This window comes from Leopardus geoffroyi, chromosome C3, assembly GCF_018350155.1.
Source record: "Leopardus geoffroyi isolate Oge1 chromosome C3, O.geoffroyi_Oge1_pat1.0, whole genome shotgun sequence".
Classification (NCBI taxonomy): domain Eukaryota; kingdom Metazoa; phylum Chordata; class Mammalia; order Carnivora; family Felidae; genus Leopardus; species Leopardus geoffroyi.
In genome coordinates this window covers 12,919,685-12,940,440 of record NC_059338.1, presented here as the reverse complement: position 1 = coordinate 12,940,440, position 20,756 = coordinate 12,919,685, and the positions used below count along the sequence as shown (strand labels likewise).

General features: G+C 40.2%; 1 long non-coding RNA gene across 1 annotated transcript in view; it reads right to left on the bottom strand.

Annotated features, from left to right (window-relative positions):
• The window catches only part of LOC123586503, a 52,036-nt gene that overhangs the window by 11,659 nt on the left and 19,621 nt on the right, over window positions 1-20,756 (bottom strand). Inside the window, exon 2 of the long non-coding RNA XR_006706841.1 lies at window positions 5,871-6,010. This is a non-coding gene — a long non-coding RNA (uncharacterized LOC123586503). The remainder of the gene's footprint in view (window positions 1-5,870; window positions 6,011-20,756) is intronic.

Here is a 20,756-nt window from a genome sequence, read left to right as displayed (position 1 = left end):
ATATAAACTGTTGGGAGTTCTGGTAATTACAAATATTACAAAAGCATTAGAAAATATTGGAAAATAGTCAGAAATGAAGAAAGAACAAAAATTTAGAAATAAACAAATCCAAACTCGGGGATTCTGTCTCCAAAAACTTAAGGGTGGGCAATCCTGATCCCAGATAGCTGATGAAATTAATTTCAATTTCTTCTTATGTTTCGGAAGAAAATAATTAATGACAAATATGGATGGATAAATATTTCAAGAACACTTCTGATAATAATAAAATGACAAAGAAAATGTGTTCCTTTGCAGAAGACAATTTGTTAACAGGCTACATCCAAAGTACCTACGAGGACAAGACTATCTCAAAGAGCTAATGAGATCATTCTTTAGGGGCAGAGGCTCTTACAAATTTTGAACAAAACCAGTTAGCTCCATTGATGAAGCTTTGTACAAACAAAATTAAGGTCATGATTTAATTGATTCTTAAATTTTTACAAGCTTGCCCTCTAAAATCAGTCTCACTATAGTAGGGCAACCTTTCTCGAATTCGAATACATCATGTCACCTTTTAAAATTCTTCCTGGGTTCTCCACTGCCCTCAGAAGTAAGTCCAAACTCATGACATCAAGGACCTTCCTGTGTACCTATTATGACTCATTTTTCACTAGCTCATGTTTTACTATTATCTTCTAGATAACTCTATATTCTCATTATACGAACTATTTACAGCCCTTACAATGTTTCTGTAGAGAAACATCCTGCTGATGATGTAACTTGGATTTTTTTTTCCTTTTTTCTTGCTGAAAGAGGTACTGTTACATCACTTTTATCATCTTTAGAAGAGTAAAGGATCTTGAGGAACTGAATGCAGTGTTCCCAATCCAAAGAGGATTGCTCTGTGGAAGATAGGGTGGCCGTGAGCAAGCCTGCACCTGTCCTGATTATTCAGGAAAGGACAGATAAAAAGAATCTAGTTCCAGGACTGAAAAAGAAAAGCTGCCTGACCCCTGGTGGTACAAGTCCTTGGGAAGGAAAAGACATCAGAAATTCTAGGTCTGCAGGACATGAATGTTTAGTCCAGTCCTGCCATCTTTCTCCTGCAGTAGCTATCATCTCTGAGAATGACTCTGTATGGAACCCAGAGACCCAAGGATTAAGGACTTGGGGACTGGGCACTCTCATTCCACTGAGCCTGGTTCTGAGGGTGGATCTTCGAGCCTCTAAGATCCAGTCTCTGGTCCATCGCCATCTTTTGTGGACTGTGTAGGTCCAGTTGTGAACAGTGTCACCAAGTGGCAGCAAGAAGCACAAACAACAATGAACTGAGTAAAGCCCAGGCTCTTTACTCTTGGGTGTTAAAAGCAGAGTGATGACCTTCTCTTGGGCTATATAAACCTTTGGAGTTTTAGCAGACTCAGAAAACTGAGGAACTGAGAGGTGGAGAGCTGAATGTTTGACTGATCCTATGTGTATGGACTGAGCTAGTTTCCTTTTAAGTGTAAAAGAAAAAGTAAATCCCCCCTGCCTTTGCCCAGTTCTGTGGAGTAATCACTCTCTGATGTACTTCTCTGACTCCCCATCATCTGGAGGGCTTCTCGTCCCCCTTGTCTTTCTGTCTTCTCAAGTGCCCCTTCATTCAAAAGTCCTGCTTGCCTCACTAAGCCTGAAGTGTCCCCCTTAGCACCCCATACATTCATGTTACCTTTCCCCTCCCCCAAACTGTGATATTTCCTTCACGTTGCAACCAGAGCTCCCTAAGTCAAAATGCCCAATTTGCTCATTTTTCCTCCATCCTACCCCCTCTCCATTCAGCTGTGAGATTTAATGGAAGAACTGCATGTTATTCACTGATTCATTTTCACTACCCAGCATATCCTAACTGGTAATAAGACATCCAAGTCTTCAGTTAGGAAAGAGAAATGCCCATGCCAAATACAAGGCTCAAAAGCCATGACCAACAATAGCTCTAGTTTTGTTTACTAGCCCTTGAATTGACTGAATAAAATAGATCGAAACTGGACCAAGGTCATCAGGGAATTGTGTGTTTAGAGAAACACAAAGCTAATGAAGAAAGTCCTGGGATTGTTCATTCCCTAATGAAATCATCATGTCCTCAAACACTCACCAAGAGGAAGTGGAGAACTCCCAAAGTATCCCTGGGACACTGGGCAAGGAAATATTCTCGGAGGGCAGATTTGAAGGCTGACAGGTGGACTGGCCAAGAAACTCACTCCACTGCCAGTGTAGGAAGGAAGCCCTGTTTTCCTACAAGGGAAATGACATGTATTTTGGACCAGTGACCCCTCAAGATTGCTTCCCATAGTGTCCTTCCACAAACGGAACACTTTAAAATAGATCATTTTTTTCAGGCAAATTCCAATCAGAAAACAGAATCAGCAGAGATAATATGACACAGGGAACTGGTGAAACTGATGTTGGAGAATAAGGGAAAACTGAGGTAACACAGACAGTAACAGGAAAGTAGGGCCTGTGGAAATGAAGGACACAGTTAGTAGTTAACCTCTAGCAGTGCAGAGGAGTTCCCTGTGGGGCTGGGCTCAGACCTCTGAGGAGGGTCTAGACTCTTCAGGAAGCAGACTTTCTTCTACTTTCTTTCTCCCTCTGGAAGCTGAGATGTAGACCCCTGAAAAGGGAGCGCTATGCATCTGCCCTGGGGGAGAACCTCCACAGAACTGGAATCCAGAACTGTGAGATGGAGGGGAGGGGTCTCTTCTCCCTGGTCCTGTCTTCCTGTCTCCTTCTGACATCCCCTACTGGCAGAAGCCAGAGAACAAAAGAGAAATGTGTTTTGCAGAGTCTTAGCCCCAGTATCATGGAGAAGAGCACAGAATGGTGGACCAGAGGGAGAGGCAGGAGCTTAGTAAGCATCATGTTCCAAGCCTTTGTTCACTCACCCTGACATATGCCCTTCTGAATAGGCCCGAACTTTCAGAAAGGAAAAACATCTTTATACCTTTCTCAGTAATATTCAACTATCTATTATACAAGTGAAAACTCTGTTGCCATCTCCCCAGAAAGAAGAGACACAAAGTCCCAAGAGTCAATGGTTTCCATCCCTGGACAACGAACATGGTACCCATCTCTGAGCAATGTTAACTATTCTTATAATCCAGTCACTGTCACACCAGAATATCTTGCAACACAAACACTAAACTTGAAAATGATCTGACAATATAACAATCCTTGCATGAAATAACAGGAAGGGAAAATAACACATAAGCCATATAACACAGTAAGGAAGGCAGAAAAATAGACATGGCGGCTACAGTCTTTGTTTCTGCAAGTGTCATGAAGCCATTTATAATTTATTCCCTCCACCCCCCCTAGTCTGTGTTTTCTTTTCCCTTAGTTCCTCAGCTAATTTAGTTCTTTACCTGCTATGGTGACACAAACCTTTCGCCCTCATGGGCTCCGCCTCCTTTTGGTTGTTGCCATTTTCCATTAACGTTTGTTACTGGGTGTGAAAACATGAGAAGGTGCCCAGAGAATCTCCTAAAATCTAGACAGAATCCTTCCTGTCCCCTCGGCACAGAAGTAATCTAATTTCCCCCTGGGTCATCAGAATCAGTCACCCAAGCAAAAGGCAAGCTCGTTTTCTGCAGGTGGTTCAGTAGCACGAGGACCCCGACATGACCAGTGGGTACTTTCAAAATGTTGGGGTAATGAGAGCAAAAACCAGACTCATTCAGGAAATTTTGGAGATTGGTAATTGGGCTACTCCTTGGAGTAGTAGTTTACCAGGGGTAAAAGTTAGGATCCGTGTAAAGAGGTGTGGAAGAGTGAAAGAGAAATGCATAATGTGAAGTGAGAACGAGAGAATAGCGTCACTGGCACCGTTCGTGTACCCCAGACCAAAGCAATGGTTCTCAAAATATTTGAAATGTTGAAAGCGAGAAGCGCCATTTCTTGCCAAGTAGAGTCCCAATGCCTTGGATAAAATTGGACAGATGATATGGCCCCAAGATTACAGAATCTGCCTATAATATATTCATCATTAAAGCACACCTTGCCTGAAACTCAACCTCTTAGCTCCCTCATTAGCTCAGTTGATAAATTTAGCCGGGCTGATTTAAAAAGGGCAAGGGGCTGTGGCTGTGTGATGAATATACTGGGCAGGATAGATACACAGGTGTTTTTAGCAGCAGAAAGCAACTTCATTCCTGAAGACAGTGAGAAAACAATGAAGTGAATCTTAGGTGTAAAAAATCTTAGGCTGTGATTTAAGAATCAGATAACATTAGAATATCAATAATGGGATGTATTTTTCCTTTCTTGGGAATTATTTTTGTCTTTCACACTTTCAAGCATGCTTCCAAAAGTCAAGCAAAACAAGGAAACTGTTTACTTGAATCTTCCAAGAAGTAAAGAAGGTGAGAGCTTACAGAGGACTTCTCCAGGCTTAGATTTTATTGTTCTGAGAGAAAACAAATCAGAAGCCTTTAGGGATCCTGTTTGTGAATATCCTCTTCCTCACTTAGCCTGTTTTCTGTCCCAATTATTCAGAGCTCTGTTGTTTCTGATCTTTTTATGAGCATGGATGTGTGCTGAAATTAAAAATCAAATGCATAAATATTGCAGTAAAGGAAAAATAGAAAATCTGAAGTTAGTCTCGGTTTTAGATTTAAGGCTGTGTTCTAAATGCTACTTGTCTAAGTAATCCTTTTCCTTTTGATCCTAGGTGTTAAAACAGGAAAGTTCTGCATGAAATTGGCTTCCTGGTGTGAATAGCAAGACTTGCAGTTCAAAGATACTTGTGAAATCCAGACCTTGTTTTATTCATTAATTCCTATAAGCAAGTGCAGCTATTTAGCTAGACAATCAGAGACCTAGCTTGACTGTTCAATGTATAAGCAGAAGCCTGATTGTCCTATCCTGCAGCAAGATTCAGGGAGAAAGTCACAAACCGTAGGGTCAAAAGTTGCAGGTGAGGGGGTGCCTGGGTGGCTCAGTCACTGAAGCCTCCACTTTGGCTCAGGTCATGATCTCACCGTTTGTGAGTTCAGGCCCCAGGTCGGGCTCTGTGCCGACAGCTCAGAGCCTGGAGCCCGCTTCGGATTCTGTGTCTCCCTCTCTCTCTGCCCCTCCCCCACTTGCACACTCTCAAGAATAAAGAAGTACTAAAAAAAAAAGTGCATGTGAAAACACAGGGATTAATGGTAGGTCAGTCATGGAATTGGAGGGGCACTGAAAAAAAAACCTAGGGTAGGAGACCTTGTGGAAAGGCAAAAAAAAAAAAAAAAAAAAAAAAAAATAGGAGAGGGATGATTGAGATTCAGACCCTTGTACTGATGGCCTGACAATAGTCTTGCTCTGGAGACGCCCTATTCACCTCTACCAATTAGGTGGTTTGGGAGAAGCGGGGAAGGAAGGGACTGAGCCAAACAGGCAAAGCAGTGAAGCATCCTCTTGGCATCTGTCCGTGTGCCATGAGGCCGATGATAGTCAAAATGGGCAGAGCCCCACTGTTGACAGGTGCTGTGGAGTCCCTGCCACCTCTCTCGGTAGTGCCCCACCCTTACTCTGGACTTGGTTATACTGCTCCAGACCAAACAGTTACCAGAGAGACCTGCGGACAGGACTGTGGTTGCCACAGGGCTGGCGTTCATTCAACAACGTTTAACGTAAGCCTCAATAATCACGGAGGCATTGTAGAAAAATTGAGAGCAAAGACAAAAACACTAATAAGAGCCCCAGAGAAAAGTACTGTAGATTCATTCCTGCAGTTGCACTTGCCTCTCCTGTGTAATAATATTTATGGAAATACGTTTCCCCTTGTGGGAAGAAATATACACACGCATGTGCACACACAAACACACATCCACATACATTCACACAATCGCTTTTCAAAGGCTGTGACTTACGCCTCGTCAGCTTTCTGAGCATCAGTCGTGTTTTGACAAATCAGCAGAATTCCCAAGAACGCACGGCCAGTGAGACCGTGATCTCTTTACCACCAAGTCTAAGCGCATGTTTCTCCGGGAAAACGTGTTCATTCCTTACCCTGCAAGAGAACAGAATGTGGCCATATGGTTACTACTAGGAAATAATTATCCTGTAAGGGAAATGGGTGCCAGTGTCTGATACTTAATCCTCTCTCTGTAACGTGGGTCAAGGGCCCTGGATTCTAAACTTCTTTCTCGGGGGTGGGGGGGGGGATGAGGTGACACGGCGGTTTCTTCTTCTTCCCTCAGACAAACATACAATTCTTTGCTGGAATGTTTCGAGATGCCTGTTGAACTGAGTCAGCACACCAAACAAAATCTTCTATTGTTTTATTCCACAGAAAACTTGCCTTACCTAACGATTCCACATCTACTCAAATAAAAAAAATAAAAGGGTAAACTCAGAGCCCTGTCATTCCCCCCTCCCCCCGCCAACACCCCTGTTTTCTGCATTTAATAAAGGCAGCAGCTAAAATTTAATAGCATTTGGAAAGCCACGAAGCCATGTCCTGGAGTTACATGGCATATTTTATATTATAGTGGTAGAGTTAGGAAAGGAGTGAGGCTCCAATGGGTCTCTTGCTGCACAACTTGGTGTCTCCACATCAGACTGATATAGATGGTGACTGATATACAGGATGAAGCCAAAAAGAAGTGTGTGTGTGTGTGTGTGTGTGTGTGTGTGTGTGTATGTACAGGGACAGGTTGGGGAGTTGCAAAGCAAAGTGTCAGTAAATATAATTTTTTATCATGGCAAAATTATTGGTTTAACTGATATTTCACTGAGTTATCTAAAGGCACATATGGTAACCTTCCTAAACATAAGAGGGTTCATTCCTGCAAAAGTGCTTATAGCCAAGTTCTTTCTTGCATTTCTCAAATGAAGTATTTTTCTAGCTAAGTTGCTTCGTGTACACAGCAGATCTGTTCCCAAATACACCAACCTTATTAACCAACGCTGGACTCAGGCTATTTCCTATGGGAAACACAATTTTTTTTTTTTTTTTGGTTTTCAATAAAAATTTGGGCCAAATTAGAAAGTAAATAAATGAATACTTCTCAAGAATCCATGATAACACTTGCTGAGCAGTGGGTCAGGCCAGATTTAATCTAAAATCGTTCTGCTGCGTGTAAAATGATTATGTCATAGCATTTGTCTTTAATTACTCACCTCTTTCCAAAGGCTTGACTCATAATGTGTTTCTCGGTTAACCACAAACACTTGCACTACAAGACTTGTCATATAGATTCACTCACCCCCCTTCCCCACCCCCTCTGTTTTTGCACTTTACAACATTGTTAAGTCACAGCTCCTGAAAAAGAAATTTTGAGACATTGTCTAAACCATCTCCCCCTTGATACTTTGAAGACTCCCATGCTAAGGAAAATAACCCTGGCTTCTCTTGACTCATGAAGACCAGTAGAGCGGGCTTAATAGTAATGGAAAGAGCAATACCGTATCATCACGATTTTGTACTATACGGTGCTGTTCCCGTGAGAATGTCTATGAGTTCAAGAACATATGAAAAGAATTAAAACAAAGGATTGTAGCTCGTAATTGAGTACAAGTCAATTAAGCAACCACATACATATTTTTCCCTCATCGCTTCGCTTCTCACCTCACCTTCCCCTATGAGAAACAGAGTGAATTATAATTTAATTCAGAATAAATTAAATCAGCCCACTTAGCACTTATTGTTAATCCTCGAAGTTTTAGCAGAGGTGTTGGATCCCAGTAGTGCTTTTTGCCATCTCTCCAGACTAATCCCGTGTGAAGTTTGGGATTATAGAATTTGGGGGAAATGTGGGAAGTGATGCAATCCTAAAGATATGTTCATCCAGGCCTGGGTTGTGTGTGTGTGTGTGTGTGTGTGTGTGTGTGTGTGTGTGTTCCCCTTGGGTAAAGTAGGAAGCACCTGAATGATGTAATTTGGGCGCTTCAGGTGTTCTGACTCCCAAATCTCCACCCCACTGACCTGAAATCCCTCCTATGCTAGTTTAGTTTGTTTTGTTTTGTTTTGTTTTGTGTTGGGGAGGAGGGTGGGGTGGAAGTTAGTTAAAATAAAAAGGACTTTGTTAACAACAGAAATAGGCACATGAATTTTTCTTTAGGTAGTGAAAATTCCCCAGTTAAAATGCCAATACTGGCAGGGATCGGCAACACATTAATCTATGCTCCAGGAAGAAGCTAGAGAGATGGCTGGGACCATTTTGGGGGCTGCCTGTTGTCATCCCAGTAGAGGTTACTACTGTAGGGTGTGGTCCCCAACTCCCTTCTGTGATTCTTTTTTTCTTTATCCGTAGACATAGATATAAGTATAGGTATACAGGTATATATATAGAGAGAGAGAAAGAGAGACAGAGAGAGAGAGAGAGAGAGAGAGATGTGTATAGATATTGTCAAGACTTTGTAGCTAATCTACCTCTGGTGAAAGATTTTCTATCTAGCTGATGGGCCATCCTTCCACCTGGACCCAGGCCTCCTACATTCTGATTCCAAACTTTGCTAGCCTTCTTTTCTCTTATGCCTGCCATTGTCCTTACCCCCTTTGACTCCATGCTACAAGAATGATTATTTTCTCCTCATCAACACTTTGGTTTCCTTTCTCTCTTGCTTGGTAGTCACCATTTAGAACCTAACTGACATCTTCAAAAAAATCCTCTTTTGTATTTGATAAGGAAATAAATGGTGATATAACAAACACACCCTCATAAAATAGAACGAGCTTTAACTTGGGGGTATGATTCCTACACAAACAAGCACATTAAGAAACCTCATTCAGGAGTACCTGGGTAGCTGAGTCAGGTTGAGTGTCGACCTCTTGATTTCGGCTCAGGTCATGATCCCAGAGTACTGGGATCAAGGCCTACATCAGGTTCCATACTGAGTGTGGAGCCTGCTTAAGATTCTCTCTCTCCCTCTACCCCTCTCCCCTGCTGAAGCAGTCTATAAACAAACAAATAAATAAATAAATAAATAAATAAATAAATAAAAGAGACCTCAATCAAAATTGTACCTGACATGGGCCCCAGTGGTTGACGTCATCATTTACCAACCCCAGATGTGTTCTGTTGCTTGTAATTGCTTTCTTCCCACCATCCCACGTTTGAGCACCTGTGACTGGCTGGAATTGCGAAAACATTTCTGTGTCCTATGTTTTTATTCAGCAATAAGCATCTACTCTTCTATCCTTATTTGTAATTGATTTTTTTTCTTTTTTCTAATACATTTATACTATATGCATTTTCCAGTTACCTTAGGTCCTTTTTGGAACAAGGCAGAAGTTATTTGGTAAACTTACTAATGTAATTTTTTTAATCTTCCTGATTTTGCTCCTTATCTCTTTCTATGGCTTAACATTACCTTAGCCTTGATTTTCTGATCTGACCATCACAATAACCTATAATTGAAGTAAAAAAAAAAATCTAGGTACTGGTTCTAATTATACACTTAGCAGCTATAGCACCAGAAAGTTCCTTAACTGAGCTTGCTTTAAAGGAAGACTATCCTTACAATAGGGACAATGTGACAGATAGATAAAAGAGCAAATACGAAAGATCCCCAACATAATACCTGATATATACAATATGCTCCATAAATGCTCCGTGGTTTATAAATTGTAAAATACAATTGTCACCATCCTGACTTGATTTTGTCAAGCATATAGCAATGACAATGGGTGTCTTACATAGTAGGGTTTCTGAGAAACCTCTTCTCTCTGGTTTAAACATTTTCCCTTGGTCCCACATGTGATGTCACTAATCAAATAGGTATATAACAAATTTTAGTTATTTATTTTTTTAAAGAACTTCTTTTTTTTTTTTTAATGTTTATTTTTGAGACAGAGAGAGACAGAGCATGAACGGGGGAGGGTCAGAGAGAGAAGGAGACAGGATCTGAAACAGGCTCCAGGCTCTGAGCTGTCAGCACAGAGCCCGACGGAGGGCTTGAACTCACAGACTGTGAGATCATGACCTGGGCTGAAGTCGGACGCTCAACCGACTGAGCCACCCAGGTGCCCCAATATATAACAAATTTTAGATGAGGACAAATGGTGACTTACTTAAAATCCCTTTCTTCTTGACTTAATGAAGCATTCAAAGCAGCCACCTCTATTTTGGCTTTTTGTTACATATTTTCCCAGGGGCATGACTTGGTTTTCTCTGGAATGTTCAGTCAGCTTTCATTGGTGAAGGCAGCATGCCATCCATTTCCCCCCAGCCAACTCTGATACTGCTTAATGGGAGTGGGAGGAAGACATTGGTGTCCCAGGGAAATTCAATGTCCAGTTTTCTCCCTCTCAGTCAGCTACGATAGCATAAAACAAGCACTTGAGCTTCAACGGTTTTGACTGCCTCAGAAAATCATAGATCCGGGGTGCCTGGGTGGCTCATTCGGTTAAGCGGCTGACTTCGGCCCGGGCCATGATCTCGTGGGTCCGTGAGTTCGAGCCCTGCGTTGGGCTCTGGGCTGACAGCTCAGAGCCTGGAGCCTGTTTCAGATTCTGTGTCTCCCTCTCTCTGACCCTCCCCCATTCATGCTTTGTCTCTCTCTGTCTCAAAAATAAATAAACGTTAAAAAAAAAAGAAAATCATAGATCCTGTGGCATTCAAGCGGGTTAACTGCCTCCCCCAAAGCATTCCAGTAATCTCCTCTTCACCTCCTCTAATTTATCATCATATCTTTTGACCTTCTTTCTTTCTTCATAAAATTCATTAAGTTGCCTATTTGTAGAGCAGAGGCTAGTAGATAACTGTTAAAACTTACTGGAGGCCTTTGCTTGGGAATAGACTTACAGATCTCTCGGGCACAAAATGCCATGAAAGCATGTGGGTTTTGATATCTTTCGGTTGTGTGAGGAGGAATAATAAAAGGACAAAATCCTAAGAGAAAAATTAAACTTTCCAAAGACAGAACATAGCTGCATTTTAAGTAACCACTTTAAAGACAGGACTGCTGTTTTGGCAAAAGCCAGTAAGCCACACAAAATTAATTTCATGTTTCATTGACATTACTTTCAGGAATTTCATGTTGACATAACCTATAGAGTAAGGGTGAGATAGTGCAGACAATATATCTAATGCTGCTACACCAACACAAAATATTTTAAATCTGAACAGAGACCCAAGGTTGTACAATAATCATGTTCTGTGTAGAAAAAAGAACAAAACTGTGATTTTCACATCAGCTGTCCAAAAGCTAATTGCTTCTAGTGCAAAAGTTTAAATCAAACTGTGAACTCTCTGTGGCTCCTGTGTGGAATCTGAGAGACATTTCAACCTATTTATGATTTTGCCTTCCGTGTAGATAGTGACCCTTTTGTATGATTGCCATGTTAAAAAATGTCAATGAATGTGTGACTCCAGGTTGTATGTCAAGTTAATGCTAAGGTATCTATGAACACTTACTTCTAAATACATTAAATGTAAGAGTTGCCTTTCTACAAAACATTTTGTAGGTTGTTGATTTGGCCGCTGAGATGTTTGTATGTCCCGTGACAGCTGTCTGACCCGTTCTTTACATTAGTAAATGTCACCATGAATCCCTGATCCAAGTGCTGAGAAAACCATTGAATGACCAAGGCTCTTTCTGGCTCTGAGGCAATAGGCATTGTTTTCCTAATGCAGAGTTTCTAATTCTACCTCTTGACTTCCAAAGTCACATATTAATAATTGGCAGCAGTCAGGCCAGAATTGGGGCTATTGTAAAGGCTTCTCAGCTAGTTTCTATCTTCTAAAGGTATGTATTAGCACATTCATTAAAAGAGTTATTTTCATCTGGTTGGCCTGTAATTTGTACCCTTTCAAGTACACCATAAAGGTGGGATTTCATTTAGTCTGGCGGAATCTGGAGACCACTTGGTAATACCAGAATCTCAGTGTTGGCTAAGTGTTTGGATTTCTTGAACTTTATGATTTCCAAATTTCAGAATGACAACCATTGCTTGAAGTCATGGGAAACTTTTTCTCTTGTGATTTAATCTTACCACGTGTAATAGCTAGTTGTTGCCAAAATAATGCTGCATAATATCCCACCCCAAACAGCATGATTACTCTCACTCACACATCTGTTGATCAGCTGGGGATCAGCTGATCTAAGTAGGCCTCCACTAAGCACTATGCAAATTTCCAGGTTGGATATGGGTCTGCTCCACATGTTTCTCTTCATCTTTGGACTGTGGACTAGCTGGGACATGTTTATCTCATAGGAATGGCAGAGGCATAAAGAGGGATAAGTGGAGACATACAACATCTCTAAAGACCGGTTCCCAGAACTGGCAACTCTCACTTCTGCCCATATTCCAGTGGTTAAATCAAGGCAATTGGCTAAAGCCAAAGTCAAAGACTGGGAAAGTACATACTACCTCCAGTGAGAAGAACTACAAAGTCATATGCCAAAAGGGCAGGACACAGTGAGAGGTTATGCACTGGGGACAACCATTCCTTCTTCCACATTGTCAAATGTCGAGGAAGGCATACAAGTCAGTTGTAGCCATAATTCAAGGAATTGATGATGGAACAGTTGAGAGGTAGAAATCACTCAGCAAGGAAGAAGGTCATGCAACATCTTTCACTTGAATTATACCGTTAGCTTGTTGTCATGCTAAAGTCTCATAGCCTCTAAGGGTATTTCACAGTTGAATTCTAATTATGCAAGTTACATAGAATGTTGATGGTTACAGTCAATACTATCTCTAGCCCAAGGTTGACTAATACAAAAAGGAAAGAGTTTTATAGAGATTTGTAAATATAGAGATTTGTAGATTTTTTAGGGGTAAGATTTTAAGGCAGAAGTGATGTGCCAGTAAGAAAACTGGCAGCTTCTGCTTTCTCTTTCTCAGAGCCCAGCTGCTCATTAAATAGTCAGGATACTTTCTGCTGCTCTAGACGCCACCTGGAAAGACCATATTGGCCAGGGTGTGGGGTGGAGGTGGGAGATGGGATGAGGGAGAAGCTATATGGAGGATAGTGGAGGAACCTAGCCAACAGCAAGAGCTTAGATCCTAGACCTGTGAACCCAGCTGAGTTGTCTCAGCCAGGTCCCAGGTGTTCAAACTACCCTAGCTAGGTATGAGTATATACATACTCATATATATGAGTATATACATACTCATATGTATGAGTATACACATATATATATATGAGTGTGTATATATATATATGTGTGTGTATATATATATATATATATATATATATATGAGTAAAGAGGCCATTTTGGATAGTACAGCCCCCACAGACATCACATGAAACAGAGAAGAGCCATTCTCGCTGTGCCTCATCTGAATTGCTGATCCGTAGAGTTGCGATAAACAATAAACTTGTTATTGTTTTAATCCACTATGTTTGGGGGCAGTTTTTTAGCCAGGATAAGATCATTGTAACAGTGACTTTTGTGAGAATTTCTCCAAAAGGTGGAATTCTTGTGGTCTGTATCATTTTGCCATTTTTGGCATTTTTTCCAGAGGACATGACATTTTTATCATGGGGAATGTCAGTGATGATATACGATATTCTTGTTATTTGATGAGTTTGGAGAGAGAAGAAGTAGTTTATTCTTTTCAACTAAGTATTATTTAATTTTGAGTTCTACAATTTACAACCAGATTATCTAAAGGAGAGGGTCAATAAATTAATATATTAGCTGGTTTTCTGTCAGAAGATTAAGCCAGGTCAAAGGATCACTATCTATTGGAAGCTCTAGGGGAGAATCCACTTGGACTGTTGGGCAGAATTCCATATTTTGTTGTTGTAAAATCAAGATCCAGATTTTCATGTTGGCTGTAAGCTAAAGGCTATTCTTAGCTTCTAGAGGCCATTTAAATTCCTGGTTCCTCTCCTCTCTCTTGCAGCAATGGCAGGTCATGTCCTTCTTGTACTTCCTGTCTCCCCTTCCACTTCCTGTCTCCCTCTGCTTTTAAGACCTCATATGATTAGATTGCACCCAACTGGATAATCAAGAAAATTATGCTTTCCTCAACTGCAAAAAGCTCCTTTTACATCATGGTATATACTAATACCACACTCAGGAGTTATGCAAGATGCGTCCTATGCAGCTATATGTGACAGCTCTTCGAAGCATTTTAGAGCAGAGGGGAGGCAGTTTACATGTCCAAGGCTCCATTTCCATGTCACCAACCCTCCCAACCAAACTGGCAAGTTACCAATTCACTCACATTTCAGCGCAGGACTTCTCTTTCCATCCTCTCTCTCTATTAACCCAAGAGAAAGATTTTTCCCTCAGACACAAACAAACAAAAGAAATTTTTAAAGGAAATATTTATAATGGTAATATTATTTTTAATTACAGAAAGAAAAATTTTAGGATAGATTATTTTTTTAAGAAAAGGACCTCCGGACATCTGCACAGATCCTTTAGCTCATTCTCAAGCCTAGTTATTCCCCTCTCAGTATCCTAAATGCTTTCTAGTTCCGCGCACTAAATTATCCCTCAGTGTCCAGCTGAGTCAGCCTTTCTCATGTGTCACCAGCCATTACCTAGCCAGGAGACAGCTACCATCTTGTCCTCCTTCAGTTTATGTTAACATTACTCATGACTAGTAATTACCTCACAATCTAATTACGAAGCAATGAGTTTGACCATGGGATGATTGATAGGGTACCATGCTTCTCAACTTTATTGATGTAGTGGGGGAACAGTGTTCAAAGATATCTAATGTAAAAAGCCCCTTGTTTTAAAAGCTCAAATGAAGCCTTCCTGCTTGTTAAGTGAGATTCCCCTTCCCCTGTCTTTGTAATTTCTGAATCTCTGTGATGTCCTGAGGCTTCTTTGGGCACAGTTTTGAAAACATTAGTATGGTGGAAAGAACTGTAGAGTGGGAGGGAGAATATGCTTCCCAATTTTTTCTGTCTGTGACTTTGGACAACCCTCTGAGATTCTCTTCTCATCTAAGTGAGAATAATACCTTTTCCTACCAACCCACAGGACTGTGTGGGCACCAGTCTCATATCCCATGATAATTCTCCCCATTTCCACCCCAATTTTCTAATGACTCAGGATTGTTTGTGTCTTACTAATACCCCACCCATGTTTATGATCTTGAGCCATTGACCGACTTTTCTTCCATATCTAGAATAAATTGTCCTTTCTTCTTTTAGCGAACTTTCGACTCTTCTGGCATAAATGACAGCTCCTCTCTGAAGTATTCAAGCCCAGTCATAATGAAGGGATTGTATGTGTGTGTGTTCTTTCTGATCTGTGTTTGCATAGTAATTTGTAGAAAAACCTATTATACCATGTCTGAATTTCCATTAAACTCAAAGGAATATGGAATTTTATTTTTTATGTCTGATATCTAATATAGTCCTGAGCACAAAATAGGTTCCCAGTAACTGTTTTCTGAATGAATGAATAAAAAACTAAACATATGGAGTATTTGTTATTATTATGCTGGCTGTCTCTATATGAAAACTGTATTTTCTCCCCCTAAATACCTTGCCTTCGGCTCCCAAAACTTTTGGCGCCTTAACCTACCAATACTCCACTATACCAAAAGCATTGGTGGTAATGTAAAAGGCACAGAAAAGTTAATAAGAGAAAAGGAGAAATTGTACATTTCATGGTAAACTTTTTAGAATTTCCACTACACTTGTCTGTTCTTCCAAATCCCCTTTTTCCTACTCTTGTAAGTGGTTCTGCTCTTGTATCCAAGTCCACATATCATAATATTTCTTTTGTAAATAGAAAACTCTCTTAAGTCAAGTCCAATTTTCTCTGTCAAATTACATTTTTACATTTATAAAAAACTAATTCACAATAATATTTTTATTAGGTTAGTTCACGCATTTTGTTTCTTTTTCAACTCTGTTGTCAGTTACCACCTATGCCTCTATTTATGAATCTATACCCTAGAATATTCTGAGTTAGTTCCATTGAAACCATTCCTTTCTGTTCACACTCTTTGGTTCAAGTTACCAGTCCTGTGCACTTGATAACTCCTCAGGGCTATAAGTACCGAATTACTTCTAAGGTAACTATAAAAGTGAAAGATCCAGGGGACATTTCACAAGGACAGCATATCCCATATCTTAGAACATGACTTTTCCCACTTACATATAAGTAACTTGTCTGGGGTATAGCTTTCCTTTTAAAAACCACCAGGATTTAGGGACGCCTGAGTGGCTCAGTTGATTGAGCATCCAACTTTGGCTCAGGTCATGATCTTGAGGTTCCGGAGGTCGAGCCCAACATAAGACTCTGTGCTGACAACTCAGAGCCTGGAGCCTGCTTTGGATTCTGTATCTCTTTCTATCTCTGCCCCTCCCCTGCTCATGCTCAATCTCTCTCTCTCTCTCTCTCTCTCTCTCTCTCTCTCTCTCTCTCCCTCCTAAAAAAAAAAAAATTTTTTTTTAAACTTTTAAAAACCCCACCAGGATTTATTAGAAATACAAAGTGTGATATTTAATTGGAAGCAGTAATTTGGGGAATAGAATAAAAGTTATTTGTATAATAGTTCAGTTGAATTTTTTTTTGGTATCAAATTACAAATTGATTGTTTCCTTGTTATGCTTTGAAGTGAACTAAGGCATTTAGATATTTGTTCTGCAGTGTAGAATTTTAGAATAAACTGCACTAAGAACTGAAAACTTCACTTTTCTCTGGACTGAGAAGCCCCCCTCCACCATGCCAAAATCATTCATTCATTTGTCAGTTACATATTTACTCATCCACTTCTCCTTTTATCACTAAATACCCATTGAACATTTTGATGTGCCCAGAGATGTGCTACCACTGGATATACAATTGCCAATGAACAGGTTTCTTTCTTTTTTTATTATTATTAATTTTAATTTTTTGATTTACATCCAAATGAGTTAGCATATAGTACAACAATGATTTCAGGCATAGATTCCTTAATGCCCCTTACCCATTTAGCCCATCGCCCCTCCCACAACCCCTCCAGTAATCCTCAGTTTGTTCTCCATATTTATGAGTCTCTTATGTTTTGTCCCCCTCCCTGTTTTTATATGATTTTTGTTTCCCTTCCTTATGTTCATCTGTTCTTTCTTAAAGTCCTCATATGAGTGAAGTCATATGATATCTGTCTTTCTCTGACTGACTAATTTCGCTCAGCGTAATACCCTCTAGTTCCATCCACATCCTTGACTTAACCACATCTGAAAAGCTCCCTTTATCATATAGGGTAACATAGTCAGAGGTTCTGGGGGTTAGGACATGAACCTCTTTGGGAGTCCGTCACTCTGTCTACCACAAAGATGGCCAGAAATGATGTTACATTATTCAGGGAGTAAAAATACCTGAAGAAAGCTTGTGGTAGGATGGTGATATAGAAACTATCAACACGATGTAGAATATTCTCTGACTCATAAAATATTCCTCCTGAATGCTTTTGTTTCTTGTATTTATTTGATTAGTGTAGGGACATATGAGGGATTTTCCATGGAGTGGGTCATAAGCACTTGTGGCTCTCACACTGACTAGCTGTGTGACTGGTGCACCTTCATCTAGGCAATATTTTCACCTATGCACACTGCAAAGGCTGTCCCAGTTCTGTTCTATATGTGTGGACTGCGGCCAATCAAAATCATGAAAAGTGACAGAGCACCTGGGTGACTCCGTTGATTAAGCATTTGACTTCAGCTCAGGTTATAATCTCATGGTTTATGGGTTCAAGCCCCGCACTGGGCTCTGCACTGACAGTGTGGAGCCTGCTTGGGATTCTCTCTCTGCCTCTCCTCAACTCGCACATTCTCTCTCTCTCAAAAATAAATAAACTTAAAAAAAAAAAAAGATCATGAAAAGTGAGGTGCAGAGATCAGCAAACTATAACGTACAGACAAAATCTTTCCCTTCATCTTTTTTTAGAGTATTATGAACATAGCTGTGCCCATTTGTGTCTGTGCTGTTTCTGATTGCATTTGCACAAAAATGGCCAAGTTGAGTAGTTGCAGCCAACACCGTCCAGCCTGCAAGACCTAAAATATTTATTAGCTCACTGTTTGCACAAGTTCACTAAGAGAATGGACTTTGAAATGAAGGAGACACGCATGTGAGTTCAGCTCGGCCACACTCTAGCTCTTTGACCTTAGGAGGCCACTAGCAGTGACATTCATTGGTATCTAGCCTCCTAGTGTCTTTTTGCCCTTTCTGATATTTTGGTTCATAGCCCATCCACATTTTCCTGAAAAACCCCTCATTCCTCACACTCATTTTATGTGGTTTGTTTAGAACTTGCACTATCTCCAGTCAAGGATAAGCATGAAACTCAGGCCTAAGCCAGAGGGATCTTTTAGGAATTTGTTCAAGCACAAACACATGATTTGACATGGACCAATATCAGCCAGGGACAAGTGTATACTATGGAGGCAAGAAAGGATCTCTCGCTGTTGGTTACCATCTTACCCCACGTGGGACTTGGGAATAAGACCAACAATAGAGAAAAAAAGAAATAAGAAATAGGGAAAATTACAAGGTTATATGATATTATTTGCCACCCAGAATGAAGCCACACATGAAGCCCACGGAGTTTTCAGTGATAGGAATCAAAACATTCTGTCTCTCCTAAGGTCAGTTTAGGTTTGGTTATCTGTTGCTGGTTGCAAACAGACCCCTAACTAATGCAATCCCTAACTTTGTCAAGACCATTTCTTCATCTTTAAACACTAAAAATGTCTACCTCAATATTTTCTGTGACAAATAATTGAGATTGTGTAGCTGGCACATGGTAAAAACCCAGTGGTAATTACCACCGTCATTATTTTTGTCAACATCATCATTAATATTGAAAATTGACCTGAAGTTGCTTCACTCAGTAAATTATGGAAAATGCTACACATGCTGTACTCAGCTCTTAATATGGAAACTTTAGTAACTCTGTATCTTAGATTTTTTACTTGTAAGGTAAGGACAAATAACTTTTGGTCTTTCTTTCAGACAGTGTTTTGAGAACCAAATGATATGTTGGATGCCATCATTTTTAATAGTATAATATGTCATATTTACCTTTGTAATAAATCTTTACAATAATCTTCAGGAATATGTAAATAAATCAACGAGAGCAAATTAGATCCAAATAAGATCAGATCAAATTTCCAGGTGTGTGTAAATGCCTATATATTAAATTCACCCAGCTGTCAGTAAGGTTGACTGACCCCACATGAAGGCTGGAGATATCCCAGAAAAAGAGACAGGGACACTGTCTGGTCCTGTCACTGGCAGGTCCCTTAGTCAGGCTCATATTGAATTCTGTACACTGGGTTACCCATGCCGCCTTGAATCAAGATATTGTCTGTGTGAACTACGGAGAGATGTAGACACCACTATTTGTCCAAAGAGAATCAGGAGTTTAGAACCAGGAGGATTGGGTTCCAGATTCCCTTGTGCTATAACATCCCTATGTGCTATAGGGAAGGTTACTTGATTTCTCTGGGCCTCAGTTCCCTCAAGTGTAAAATGAGGATGGAAACAACGACCTTGTTTATCTCATAAGATTTTGCTGAGAAGCAAAGTTGATAATAACTTTGACAAAGTTTTAGGAAAAAACAAAGCACAATGTTCTATTTGCTATCAATAAGAATTTACTCCTTTTCCACAAATTTTTAGAAAACAATGTTTTTGCATCTAAAATTTGCACAAATAACAGCTAATTGTTGTTTCACTCTGAGTCAGCAGCTGAATGGTGTCTCTGGTTTGCCAGGTTTAAAAATAGATGCTAGTCTTCTACTTAACACTGGGTTCGAGAGAATTTAGGTTTGGCAATGGGTACCCTTTGCATCTAATCCCATTTCTGTTTAGGGGCCTTCTTAAGACTGTTTAGAAAAACTTTGGGCAGAGAACACTCTTACAAAACAACATTTGATGAGTTGGAGTAAATGAATTAGAAACATATGGATCAAATTTTCCTGAAAATACATCAGGGCTGAAAAATTAAGGAGAAAAAAAAGCACTTAGCTTTATCCAAATATGTAAAGGCTAGCTTGGGAAACTTGACCAACCCAAAACCCCACTGCATTTTTTGCACTGTGTATTGGCAGAGTCTTCCTTTCCTTTGACTTTCTGTTTTACTAACCAGTTTCTCCCTTTCCAGTGCAGGAATTTACAATTATAACATCTCTTTCTCCTGGATTCTCAAAAGCGTACACATGAGAAACCTAACGCACTGATCATGAATATTACGTGTGTTGATGAAAAATATGTAGTGTGTAACTATCGTGCAATTAAATTAATATAATTCAGTGAACAAAATGCACAGCTTACAATAATTTATACAGAATATTCTGTAACCAATATCTATAGTTTTGGGTATTAACAAAGTGATGGAAATAGTTACATGTATAGTGTTCAGGTCTGCTAAGTCTTTCTGTGGCAGCTTGAGTAGGCTTTATTATTTGTTTGAAAGACCCAGAAGTGGATCAATTCAATATTCTCGTGCCAGAATGTCTTCTGGATTAAACCTGAGCCTCAAACCACATAAGCTGTCTAAATCTGTCCTCTGTCTTTATTCAGGAATCAATACGAATTTCCCCCCATTGTTTATACCCAATAAGAGTAGTGAACGCAAGCTGCCAAATAAGAGGGTGGGAGATGAGGGACATCTGAATGACTCCGTCGGTTGAGCATCTGACTCTTTATTTTGACTCAGGTCATGATCTCATGGTTGTAGGATCAAGCCCTGCATCAGGTTCCACACTTGGCAGGGAGCCTGCTTAAGATTCTCTTCCTCTCTCTCTCTCTCTCTCTCTCTCTCTCTCTCTCTCTCCCTCTGCCTCTTCCCCCACACCCACTCTTTTTCTAAAAAATAAAAAAATAAAATTGTAAGTACCATT